A 12368-nucleotide genomic window follows, 5' to 3' on the forward strand; every position below is an offset into this window, starting at 1 on the left:
CAGATTGTAGTCACTTCTCTTGAATTCCTTTCAGAGCTTGGCTGACAGTAAGCTGAATGAAATACAGGCATGCCTTGGGTTTGGTGTTGGTGACAATGCAACTGTTCGAAGAAAAACCTGTTCTTATCTAGGGATAGGGAGGTCTCTGGTTTTTGTACAAATAGCTCTCAGTAATGTAGATGTTTGTTTTACTTGAGTTGCAGAGGTGCTGATAGATTTGGAGGAATCTTATTTTCATGACACTGCATGTACTTTTACACTGTTTCTAAAAATACATTGCCATGGAAAGTGATTGGGAAATACTCTGATGTTTAATAAGCAAGAAAGTCCTGCTGTAGGTTTGTGATGAACAGGCTGCCTGTTAAAGACACTAATGGCCTACTCCTCAGACTTGCTAAATGAGCTGCTGGAGTTTTACTGGTGAATTTTTATGCTTGAATGGGGGGTTTAGAGCATGCTGTTTTTCCTCTTGCAAGCTTGCAGGTATGTGTTTGGAGAATGGACTCGGGCTTAGTTTAGAGGTTTGACCCAAGGTCATGGAAGTATGGAAACATCCCATTTAATATTTTAAATTCTGAAAGACCTACACATCAGTTCCAACTAACTGCAAAGGAAGGGTGTATTGCTTGAAGTAACTAACTGTCCTGTGGTTTTATTTCCTCGATTTTGTGTCACATGTAAAATCCTTAATGAAACATGTTTCTGTAATTGTTGTTGGCTGCAATGGAGGATGACAGACCCTGAGGCTGTCTGTGAGTGTCCCTGCAATGTTCTCACTAGCTTGAATGAGACCACCCTGGTATTTGGGAATCTTCTTCATTATATTATTTTAGTTCACAATTTTGCACTGAAATGTTGTGTTCCCATCATAGCTTCTTGTAGAAATCATTTAAATAAGATTGCCAGCAAGAAGTACGCATCTTTGATGTATTGCCAGTTTTCTGTTGCTCCTCTTTACTCACTGGTCAAGACACTTCTATTGTCCACATTTGCTATCCCAGTTATTTCTGAGACAATCTCAGGGATTCCTGTGGTACTCAACACGGTCATTTTTTCAAGAGTCATCATAAAGCATTCTTTTGTTTGTTTTTGTAAGCTTTCCTCTTCTCCCTCCTCCTTCACTCGACCTCCTTAGATCAAAGAAGGATCTCTCCTGCGAAGACTACAATGGTATTTCAGACAGGGTTGTCTTCAGTAATGGCAAATCAGTAAAGTCAACTGTTTGGAGAAGTTCCTTTGCCAACGTGAAATCATTTTGTAAGGAAATTCCTTCCCATCTGATGTTGGCTTGTTAGTTTACCCTCCTTTGAAATGAGGCTTTATATTGATGTGTCTTGCTTGAAATTCCACAAAGACTTTCCATGAAGAACCATCTGTAATACAGTCTTCCTCATTTAAATGCAGCTTAAGGAGCTTATGTTGTCTGCCATGCCTGGTTGAGGAACCAGTTGTACAGTTCGGTGGCAACAGAGCAGCAGTATACTGCCAAAACAAACAAAGAAAACAGAATAAAACCTCATTAGAATAGGAAATGTTCACTGAATTTTGCTTTGTTTAAAAAAAAAAAACCACAAACTGAACCAAAACAAAACACACCAAAAACACCCCCAACAAAATACCACCTTATGAAAAAGCATACCTTGATTTTTTAGGATTTGTCATTAGCAAGTGTCTTAACTACCAGTAGCAACAGAAGGACTTGTCCTTGCATATTTAGCAATCTGTATTCTTTTCTGAAAAACCTCAGGCTTGTTCAGATCAATCTCACATTAACATGAAAATAATCCAACGGGTCGTTTTGACTTCTGGTCACTGCAGTGTACCAGTTCCTGGCTAAATTGCCTCATCTGCAGAAGCCAGCAGCAGCTGGCAGCAGTGAGACAAGCTCTTAGATGGCTTGTGTGGTTCCAAAAGAGAGGGGAAGGTGGGAGGGAGCTCTTCACACCCCCCTTTCTGTAGTGGCCTTAACCTGTGGTTTTCTTGGGAGAGACGCTGTGTTTTGCAGTACTCTCAGGCACGGTGTTGCTGGTCCTTAGCTGTGCTGTAAGCAGGCATGCCAGGAACAGATACAAACTTGTATTTGGTATGTTTACTATTCAGTCTGAGCAAAACCAACTCAGAAGGGAATGCTTGTAGCAAACCAGGGCAGTGTGTATTGTAAAACAACTCTGCTGGGTTTCATCATTCTGTGCTTGTGAATCAGGCTCGTTGCCAGTACGTGTAGTGTTAGAGGGCCAGTGGTAACTGGGTTTTGCACTAAGTTAGCCCTTCCTCCCCTTCCTGCACCTTGGCTGAGCGTTACCATGCTGTAGCAGAGCTAGCAGAACCCAGTGTGGGCCAGTGCACAGCCCAGCACGTTACCTTCTGGCCACTGCAAACACAAAATGAAGCGGCAAACTGCAGTGGGTGTGACTCTGGCACAGGTTCATCCTGCCAGCTGTACTACAATGTGGGCGCTCTCAGCACCGTGACCTTGGGAGTGGTAATGTCTTATTTTGAAAGATTGCTTTTAAAAGGGAAAAAAAAAGTTTAACGTTATAGTCATACATGAAAAGTTAAGCTGACACCTGTGTGTCTAATATTTCTAGTATTTCCACGTGCAGTGGTATGTATGTGCAGCTCATCTAGGGTACATATAGGCTTGTCTGATTTCCAGGACTGTGTGGCTTCTCAGGATTTTTGGGAGGAAGATGTATTTAAGTGTGTTTTGTCACTGATTATTGGATTAGGAAATGCATAATCTGTTCAGTTAAAGTAAGAAAAACAGCATTGTGTGGGGAAAAGTGTGTGCTGTCTCCAGTAATGTACACTGTAGGTATCAGTGTAACTTCCCAAATACATGTATGGCTGCAATATTCAACACTGCTTTTCAGAAAGCCTGACAATCCCAACTGGATAAAAGTATTCCTCAGTAAAACTGACCGGAAAACCTGCTGACAGAGTCCTGCCTTTCCTGCAGCCCTGACCCACTGAGGATGGGATAGTACCATTGCTCTTCTGAGACTGATCTTCTTCTGAGGTCTTTCTTCTGAGACATCAGTGGCAGAAGATGCTCCCACACGGTCTTTATACAAACACTGTGTTTCTGCTAATTTGGCTGGAGTTTGCTGCTACAGGTAGTGCCACGTTTGTGAAGGTTACCTCTGGTACCAGCTACAGCTTCCTTCAGAAGGTGCTGAGAGCTGCTGGGGTTGGAGTTAGTATTCCGTTTATTTAATGCCGAAGGGAGCAGTCTTCTAGAAATGCAGCTCTTTGCCTTGAAATTTGCAATTCAGAAAAGAAAATAGATTTTCTGATTAAACAGTCTTTGAGTGACAGATGGCATTTCTTAAATCCATCTTTATACATTCTAGCGTGGCTTATATTTCAAAGGTGGTGGTGGTAGTAGTAGTATTTCACACTTTTGGTGAAGCATACTTTGGCAACTCTCTTCTATTTCTACAAAACTAGTTGCCTAAAACTCTTACTGTAGGGAAGCTTCATCTTTAGGCTGATACTGTTTATTTGTCACTTCTAATAAAATACCTTAATGCTTTATGATGGTGCAAATCTTCACTATTGCTTTTAAATGATAAAATTGGAAATGAAAAAGTAAGAAATCGCAATGTTGAAAATGAACTTGGTATTTTGAAACCAGATACAAGGCCAGAAGTAATGAGTGTGGTCAGGGATTCTACATTGGGTTTGTAAATGTATGTATTGACATGCAGCGTTGTATCAGTACAAGCAGTGTCTGTCATATCTGGACTTCAGCTGAAACTTTGTCCTATCTTGTTTTTTTAAGACATCTGAGAACGAAAGTGTGCTTCTGTATAGTGAAAACAAGCAACATCATCTAAAATCTTGATAAAGGTGGAGGAAGAGACAAGCAAATACTGGTAGGATGACTAGAACTGGTTTGTTGTAGTAAGCTGTTGTTAACACATTTTGTAGGCTTCAGTGGTGGTTGGAAACCAACTTTTTATACTGCTCGGTGTTTACATGTTTCTGTGTTACCTAGTGTGTGATGTTTTGTTCCAAAAACTAGGGAAGGTTTGTTGGGGTCTTTTTTCCCTTTGATAAATTTCACCAAATCCAAAGAAACTTCTGACATCATGTCCTAAGGCTCAGCTCAAATCTAACAGCAGATCTGCCGCGCTACAGCGCGTGGGTTGCTTTAAAGCGTGCATTCCCCCTGGCACCTGTGGGGGTTTGGAGCAATAACTTCTGCTGTCTGTCGACAGAAGCTCGGTCTGTTAATGTGATGTACACGTGCACCTTGAGAACGGAACTGTGATCGGACCTAATGCTGCCAGAGCTGGGTTTGGTCCGTACCGTGCTGGTTTTGCATGTGCAGTATTGAAGATACAATCCCGTGTGTCCCTCTGTGGCAGAGCACAGTGTGTAAGTGAAGACTGAGAAGCGTTCGCCTGGACTGCAGAGGTCGTTTAAACACTTCCAATTGTAGGCACCGGTCCTCTTCCTAATAAACAAAGGTTTTTGTAGCAGGGTTAAGAGGCTTTTAACTTCATGTTGTATTCACACTGCGGTCCTTTGTAAGCACAGAATGGTTAATATATTTTGAAATAAAATGCTGTTACTGTAAAGAGAGTGGAGCTTGATTTGCACGGCGTGGGGCCTTGGGGTGAGCTGCGGGCAGTTAGCCTGGGGAACTAACAGGTTTGCTGGGGATGCTGTACAGATTCAGCACTGGATCTGCCGTCCCTGCCAGTAACTTCCTATTGCTGAGGGACGCCGTGCTCTTCTGTCTCTGTTTCTTCACATTTTCTGTGGGGTCAGGAAGGACACTCGCCCCGGCAGTGACTGTGGCTTCGCTGAGGCCTGTCCGCTTGCTACGCGGCCTGCAGGAGCGCAGCCACGCACCCAGGCCCCACGGAAGGTGACGTTCAGTAGCTGTAGGTGATTCATGGTGCTTCCATTGCGGGTTACTCTCCGAAGTGGGAGTAGTTGTTTAGCGCCTGAGCATAACTTTAGTTCCTTGTATTGATAATCAAGAGATCAAATCCTCCCAATGTGACTGCTCACGCCTTTTAAAGAGAGAGACAGCTGATGTTCCACTCGTCACCCCTCTCTCTGTTCTGTGACCAGGCTCTTTGCCTTGAAGTAATTCACAGAGCACAGTCAGTTCTAGCTAGCGTCCCTTCAGTGCTCTGAAGGCATCTAACCTTGTTCAGTTTCCTTGCACCCAATGTGGGTCGGTTTGGGGTTTTCTTGCAATTTATGCCAGTTACATCATCATGAAAGCTGGGGCGAGTCTTCCCAGGTGCTCAGAATTCATTGTAAAGTGGAACCAAGACAAGCACATCTGTCACCAGGCAGCCCAGAGCACTCAGGCTTCTGCGAGAGCCGCTTCGCGCTCCTTGGGGTATCTCGGGGGTTTTAACGTGCAGGCAGTGTGTGTGCTTATGGAGAGGAAGTAAGTTGTTCTGCTCAGCAGCCATAGCAGGTAAAGCTTTATAATGATGTAGCACCAGCCAAGCAGCCGGTTTGCTCAGTCTCAATTGTTCCCTCAAGGTAGTTCATTAATATACTGGGGTGTGGGGTGGGCAGAGAGTGTGAAAGAGTCACCAGGCAGATACGTAGGCAAGAAACGTGCTGAAGGAAATAGGTTAGCAATGCATTCTGAGCCTGAACAGAGATCAAATTTTAAAGACAATTGTTTCATCGTAAGGATTCGTCCTCATTTCAAACCGCACCTTTTTTTCTTTGGAGAATTCAATTGGTTTGTCAATCTAAGCAAAGATATTGTGGTACAGTAATTTACACTGCAGTAGGTTACTGGGGAGATTAATTTCTCTCTCACATTGGTGGCCTTTTTTTAATTTTTTAAAACAAAAAAACCCCTACAACCCACAACAACAAAAGCCCCTGTCTTAACCTCAGGACACACAGCTTTGCCCACTCAGGGCCGTGTGTTTGTAACGCCTCTGTTGCTTTTGAGGAGGGCAGGAACTGAATATATGCAAATGTCTGAAGGCTTTACACCTCATTCCCTCCTCAGTTCTGCTTGTTGGAACTTCCACTTGTTGGAAAATTGATTTTCCAATTAAACAGTCTTTGTGGAGTGACAGATGGTATTTCATAAATCCATGTGTGCTTTATACATTCTATCTTGGCTTGTATTTCAGAGGTGGTGGTAATACTATGTGGTGTACTGAAAGCAATGGACTCCGATTGTATTGGATGTAAGACAACTTCAATAACAACTGAGCAAACTTTCATACCCTCTGGATGGCTGAGGCAGCAGCCTGGAGTCAGGTTTCGGGACTTTTCAGCAACCCAAGAACCACAACTTTCCTATACAAAAGGTTGTCCCACCCTGGTGAACTGTTGCTGTGCAGGAGTCTGTCAAGGTGTCTTTCCATCTGCACCTCAGTAACATTATAGTGCAGGCCATGCCACCTCCCTGCTGAACACCACACAAATTTACATCCCTGAAAGACCCTCTATCTCGTGCTTTAATACCTTTTCTCTTACTTTCCCGGCTTCCCTCCAACAAGCACAACTGTGTCTCCTTTCCAGGGCCACTCTTCCATTTCCCACAATTATGGATTGAAAAACTAAGAGCATTTGATACAGAGATTTAGACGGTAATGAGTAACTAATGGTATAAACAAGTTAATGATCACCAGGTTAACAAGAAGTACCCTGGCAAAGAAGTATTCCCATATAATTCTCTTCTATCACTGTTTTACCAAGATATGTATGCGTGTATATATACATATATACACACCAGATCAGAGGTAACTGATCTGTTATAGTTCAAATAATTCTTGTTTTCTAAGATGCCACAGTCAGAGTTTTAATGATATATATGCCTGTAATTACTATTTGAGGGACACTCTATCCAGGTAGGTTTATCAAAATAGTGGGATTTTGGAGAAAAGACCTATCCTCAGTAGCTTTAGAAATCAAATTAATGATGGCAAAGTGTCTTGGTTCTGGCCCAGCCAGAGTCAATTCTCACAAGGAGCCAGCACAGGGAGCCCAGCTGGCCAAGAGGGGTTTCCACACCACATGGCATCATGGCCCCCATAAAAGGCTCCAAGCTGGGCTGAGTGTCTGGTCAGTTGTCAGGTCGGTGAGCGCTGTTACCCCCTTTTGTGACCATTCTGTCCCAGTGCTGTCAGTGTCGTTCCCTCTCCCTGAGCTGTCCCAGCACACCGCCCTTCCCCTGCCCTGCGGTTTGCCTCTGCCAGCCCCTTCTCCTGCCCAGCCTGGCCTGGCCTGCCAGGGGATGGAGGGGAGCGAGTGGCGCCTGGGGCTCGAGTGTCCCGTGGGGCTGAACCACAAAACAAAGTTAGGAGATGGTGGCCCTTCCATCCAGAACTATCCCAGAGAATTTGGCACTGGACTGATGACAGGAAGGCTTTGTAGGCTACAAGTCAAAAAAGCACAGGTCCTCCGGTAGTTGCTGTGGCATAGCAGTTCCCTAACAGTGTCCACATAGAGGTCCCAAGTCTGGGGGCTCTCCAAAAATAGGACAAAAGAGTTGAATAACATTGATTGAAATTAAAGGGTATCGTCATTATTCTGTGTTTGCCAGTTGGGACTTTGTGGGAGATTGGATTTGCAGTGAGAACAGTATCACAATCCAAGAGGACAATGTGGTATGGCCTTTGCTTAACTGTGATGGCTTTCAAACAAAAAACCCCAAACAGTCTGTACAAATCAGAAAGGGAATCTAGATCTTACTTTTATCAAAGGAAATAGTTGCTCAGATCTCTGTAAAGAAAGGTGCTCCAAAAATTCACCTTTCCCTGAGGTGTTCCCGGAATTTTTTCCTCGATCAAGACAGTTCAGTTCTCATTTCAATTCAACCAGGTAAAAATCACAGCTTCCTGTTCAGATATTTGAATAAAAAGCCTGGAACCATTATATATCCCCATCAGGAGGCAGCAGTGTCAGATTTTCTTTATATATATATATTTTTTTTTTCTTTAAGCTACTAATTACAGAATTTTTCAAAGAAAAGCTGTTCTGTGACAAGCAAGGCTGCTGCCTTTCATCAAATGCTGGTTTTGCTGCAGAGTTGCAAGAGAGGTTGTGGAGTCTCGTTCTCTGGAGACATTCAAAACCCTCCTGGACACGTTCCTGTGTGATTTAGTGTGGGTGATCCTGCTCTGGCGGGGGGGGGGTTGGACTATATGATCTCCAGAGGTCCCTTCCAACTCCTAACATTTTGTGATTCTGTGAACTGAGACTGTGGCGAGGGGATTCAGAAGCTTACACCCTAGGAAAGTCAAATATTTTATTGTATTTTTCTTGGTGGTCTGTAACTGACATGTAATGTTATTTCTTTGCTTTATGTACTATAGTTAGTAGATAGTTGTAACCAGACTGCCAATGATGCACTCTTGCAATCAAGGAGGTTGTGGTGAGCTGGGGGTGAGCCTCTTCTCTCAGATAACTAGCAACAGGACAAGAGGGAATGGCTGCAAGTTGTGCCAGGGGAGGTTCAGATTAGAAATTAGGTGAAATTTCTTCTCAGAAGGAGTGGTCAGGCATTGGAACAGGTTGCCCAGGGAGGTGGGGGAGTCACCGTCCCTCAGGGTGTGTAAGGAAAGGTTGGATGAGGTACTTAGGGACGTGGTTTAGTGAGTAATACAGGTGGTAGGGGGCTGGTTGGCCTAGATGATCTTGGAGGTCTTTCCCAACCTTCATGATTCTGTGAGTCTAGCAGTGGTTACTCTACTCTCATTTTTCGATACATCCAGACAAACCACAAGTTGCTTGTGCAGCGTAAAGCCAAGTTCTCTGTGGAGATTTAAACTAAAGATTTTTTTGTCTCAAGGCTGAAATAACTCTAGTTGGGCTATTGCCAGTTATTGCAAATTGATGAAGTCCTATATGTTTTCCCATCTGTATTTATCAGGAAACTGTCAGCCTTTTGCCTGTGGGTTCCTAATAAAGCTACAGTTAATTTGCCTCTCTGCTTGCCGTCACCACTGGTTTACAGGCATTGAAGAGCTCACCTTCAGAGCACTTGTGGTCTCTTATGAGAGTAAATGAATGTCCCGTGGTGACAAAATCTTCCAATATATTTAATTTTGTGGTCAGAATGAACTACCTTGCACTGGTAGTTATTGAGCAGCTAAATTGAAATTTCTCAGTACCTGTTTGAGACCATCAGATTGGCCTGTGTGCTTGCAGATGCTGCTGCTCTCTTTATCTCTCAGGAATTAGTGTCTGAGGAAAGAGTCCAAGGATAAGTTCTTCCAGCTGGGAAGAATCCACTATATCACAGAGACACTTTCTTCCTAGATATTGCATCTTATTGTTATAGTTACACCCTACTTTTCAAAGTAGAACAACTCTGAATGTTCACATGAAAGAAATGAAATAGCAAGAATAATTGTTTGGCTGAGATGAAATGTTCTTTTATCAAAGGGATTCCTGTCTTCTAGACACTCGTGCACGTGGCAGGTGTTGCCATACTTTGATTTTGATTGACGGTGAAGAATTTTGTTGACCTAGTAGACTCCTGTGAGAGCTGGCAAACATGATGTCAAAGTAACATCAAGATTTAAAACCTGTTAACATACAGAAAAACTGGGTGTATTACACTAGTCACGTGACTGTGGAAAGCAGAAGTGAGAATACTCATTCTAGAAAGCACTGTAGTAGGTTCCTGGGAAAAACTGTTCTTCGTCTATCACAATATTGTTGATGTATGTCAAGATAGGAAGGAAAAGTTATAATTATTTGAAGGTTAAATGTGATAATTCTCAGTACTTGCAAAGATTTCTGAGAAATCTTGGTTACAGGTCATAGTGGTCTTATTAATACAGCCAAATGCAAGGTGATGTATTCAGGGTTATACATCTGCTATGAGGACTGTACTTTGGAATCAAATGCCTCATTTTTTAGTTTATGGTTCCACTTAGGTATCTGACAGGATGAAAATTCCTGGTGTTGGATGGATGATGGTTAAAACAAATACGATCCTTGGATGTTGTGGCAGATGCACCCGCCCAGACAAAGCCCATGGGAAAACCATCCCACTGCAGCTTGAATTAATGCCCACGTGGCCGTGGCCACTTCAGTTGGCAGGTGACAAAGTTGAGGTCTCTGCCCGATGGGAAGGCTGCATGATCACAGATGACCACAGGTCATACTGGACTTGGGTATAAATGGAGTGCCACAAGAGGGCCGCTGTGAGTTGGCCTCCCACTCAGCAGAGGGTGGGTGGTCATAGTCTCTCTCCATGGGTTGAGACACTGCCTAGGGTTCATCATCTGCACAGACTGAGGGACCTCATCTTACATGGGCAAGGGGTTTTGCACATTTTGGGTTATCAATCATAGATCTAGGAGCTCTTAAGTCAGTGGTGGGGTACCAAGATCTCGACCGACATCCCGACCCTGTGGATTGTTAATGTCTGTTGGAGCCTCTGAGCAGTTTCAGTTAGAATAAAACTTAGTTTGACTTTTTTTTCCCCTTCCATCTTGTAAAAATAAATCACATTTTTAGTTTAACTGGCCTGGCCTGATTTGTGAGGCTTCATGACAGATGTGTTTAAAAAGGACTGTGTGTATCAGGTCCATGGTGTTAGCAGGAGAATTGAGAAAATAATTGGGCTTGTCTTGAAGCATTGAAGAGGAAGTTGGGTAGTAGAAAAAGACCTGAAAGAGTCAAGAGAAAAGGGTGATTCAGGTCTGACAAATTTTCCTTCTAATGAAAGATTAAAGAAATTCTATCTTTGGCACTTAGCCAAGAAGGGGGGTTACTGACAGTGCATTGATCAAACTCTGAGGAAAAGCAAATTTAAAAAATCAAAGTGTCCTCCTTTCAAGTAGGAAAAAATGTCAATATCAGACATCTGGAGGTTGATTTCAAATAAATTTGGACTAGAGTGAAGGCACATATTTTAACACTAATTAACCAATGGAAAAATCTGACCGATTATGGTATTAATTATCCTTGAGCATTTAAAATCATTCATTACACTGTGTCTAGAACAGCTGAGTTTCTGAATGAAAACCTTCTGTGGCCTCTATTGTATAAGATGGTAAACAGAAGCTAGAACAATCCCTTTGTCACAAAATTCTGTGAACGCTTAAAACAGGGAACATTTCATTCTGTTAAACCCCCTCATGTATTTAAAGCATCTGTGGTTGTCTGCCAGGATAAACAAGGCTTGCTGTCTTGGCAGCTGCGAAACCAGCACCTGAAATTTCATGATAGTTCCTTGCACCCTACTGATCTTTGTCCTTGGATGTATCTTTTGATTATAACACAGAAATGGTGGTTGCAGAAAGGCAGGGGATTTGGGAGTGGAAATGGTTTAATGAGTCATGCTGAAGCAAGATAAATTCTTTGGCTTTGTGTGGCCTTACTTTGATGCTGGCTTGTTGACTTTTATGTTCTCCAAATAAGCATCAGTGAAATTGAGTGAAAAAGCATTCTGCTCTTTTTTGGTCTTGTTTTTTGGGCTTTCTTTTTGTTTCTTTGGGGTTTGTTTAAGATGCCCTGCCTTGATCTCTCGTAACAGCAATGTTAGAAGTTAGAAAAAATTTTTCACTGAAAGAGTTGTCAGGGCCTGGAACAGGCTGCCCAGGGAGGGGGTTGAGTCACCTTCCCTGGATGTGTTTAAAAAAAGGGTAGCTGAGGTGCTCAGGGATCTGGTTTAACATGGACAGACACGGTTGGACTTGATCTTTAAAGTCTTTTCCAACCCTGTGATTCTGTAATGTTAGGTGCTGTGGTGCTGGAAAATGCAAGTTTTCTGGCTTGCTGAGGGGCTGCTTCATTTTATTCCTGGGTCAGTATATTTCCTCGAATGACAGGTAGTGTCCACCTATATACAACATGCATTAATTGCTCTTTATTGGAGGAGCAATCTATCCCATAATGCACTAGGGTGCTTGAGAATGACCTTGTACTAAGTCAACAAGAGGACAGGAAAGTCCCGCTGGCACCAACTGGGTTTTTGTTCGCTTTGGTTTATTCTCCCAGCGAAATGCAGCTTAGAAGAAGAACAGGGGAAGCTGTTGCTGGCTGCAGCCTCTTCGTCCCGATGAAGTGATACCCAGGTGTTGGTGCTGTTTGTGGAAAGAGACTGACCCTTTTCACCCCTTCCATACATTCGGAGCAAGACTCATGGATTTCATTTTTATCTTTAAAACCATTCCTCCTCCCACCTCATAATCCAAGTGTTTTATCAATAATAAAAAAAAAAAGTGGGACATTTTTGCTGCTGCATGGAGTCCTTTCTGAAAAAGGATGGATGTCCTACTGGGAGACAGTTCTTTTAATTCTTTTCCAGATGAGGATGTTTGGGTGAGTTGTTAACAGGACATCTCAGCCTACTGAGAATTGGGAGACTGTTGATAAAAGTTTATTATTGCAGAATCACAGAATATTAG

This window comes from Gallinula chloropus, assembly GCF_964237585.1.
Source record: "Gallinula chloropus genome assembly, chromosome: 2".
NCBI lineage: Eukaryota > Metazoa > Chordata > Aves > Gruiformes > Rallidae > Gallinula > Gallinula chloropus.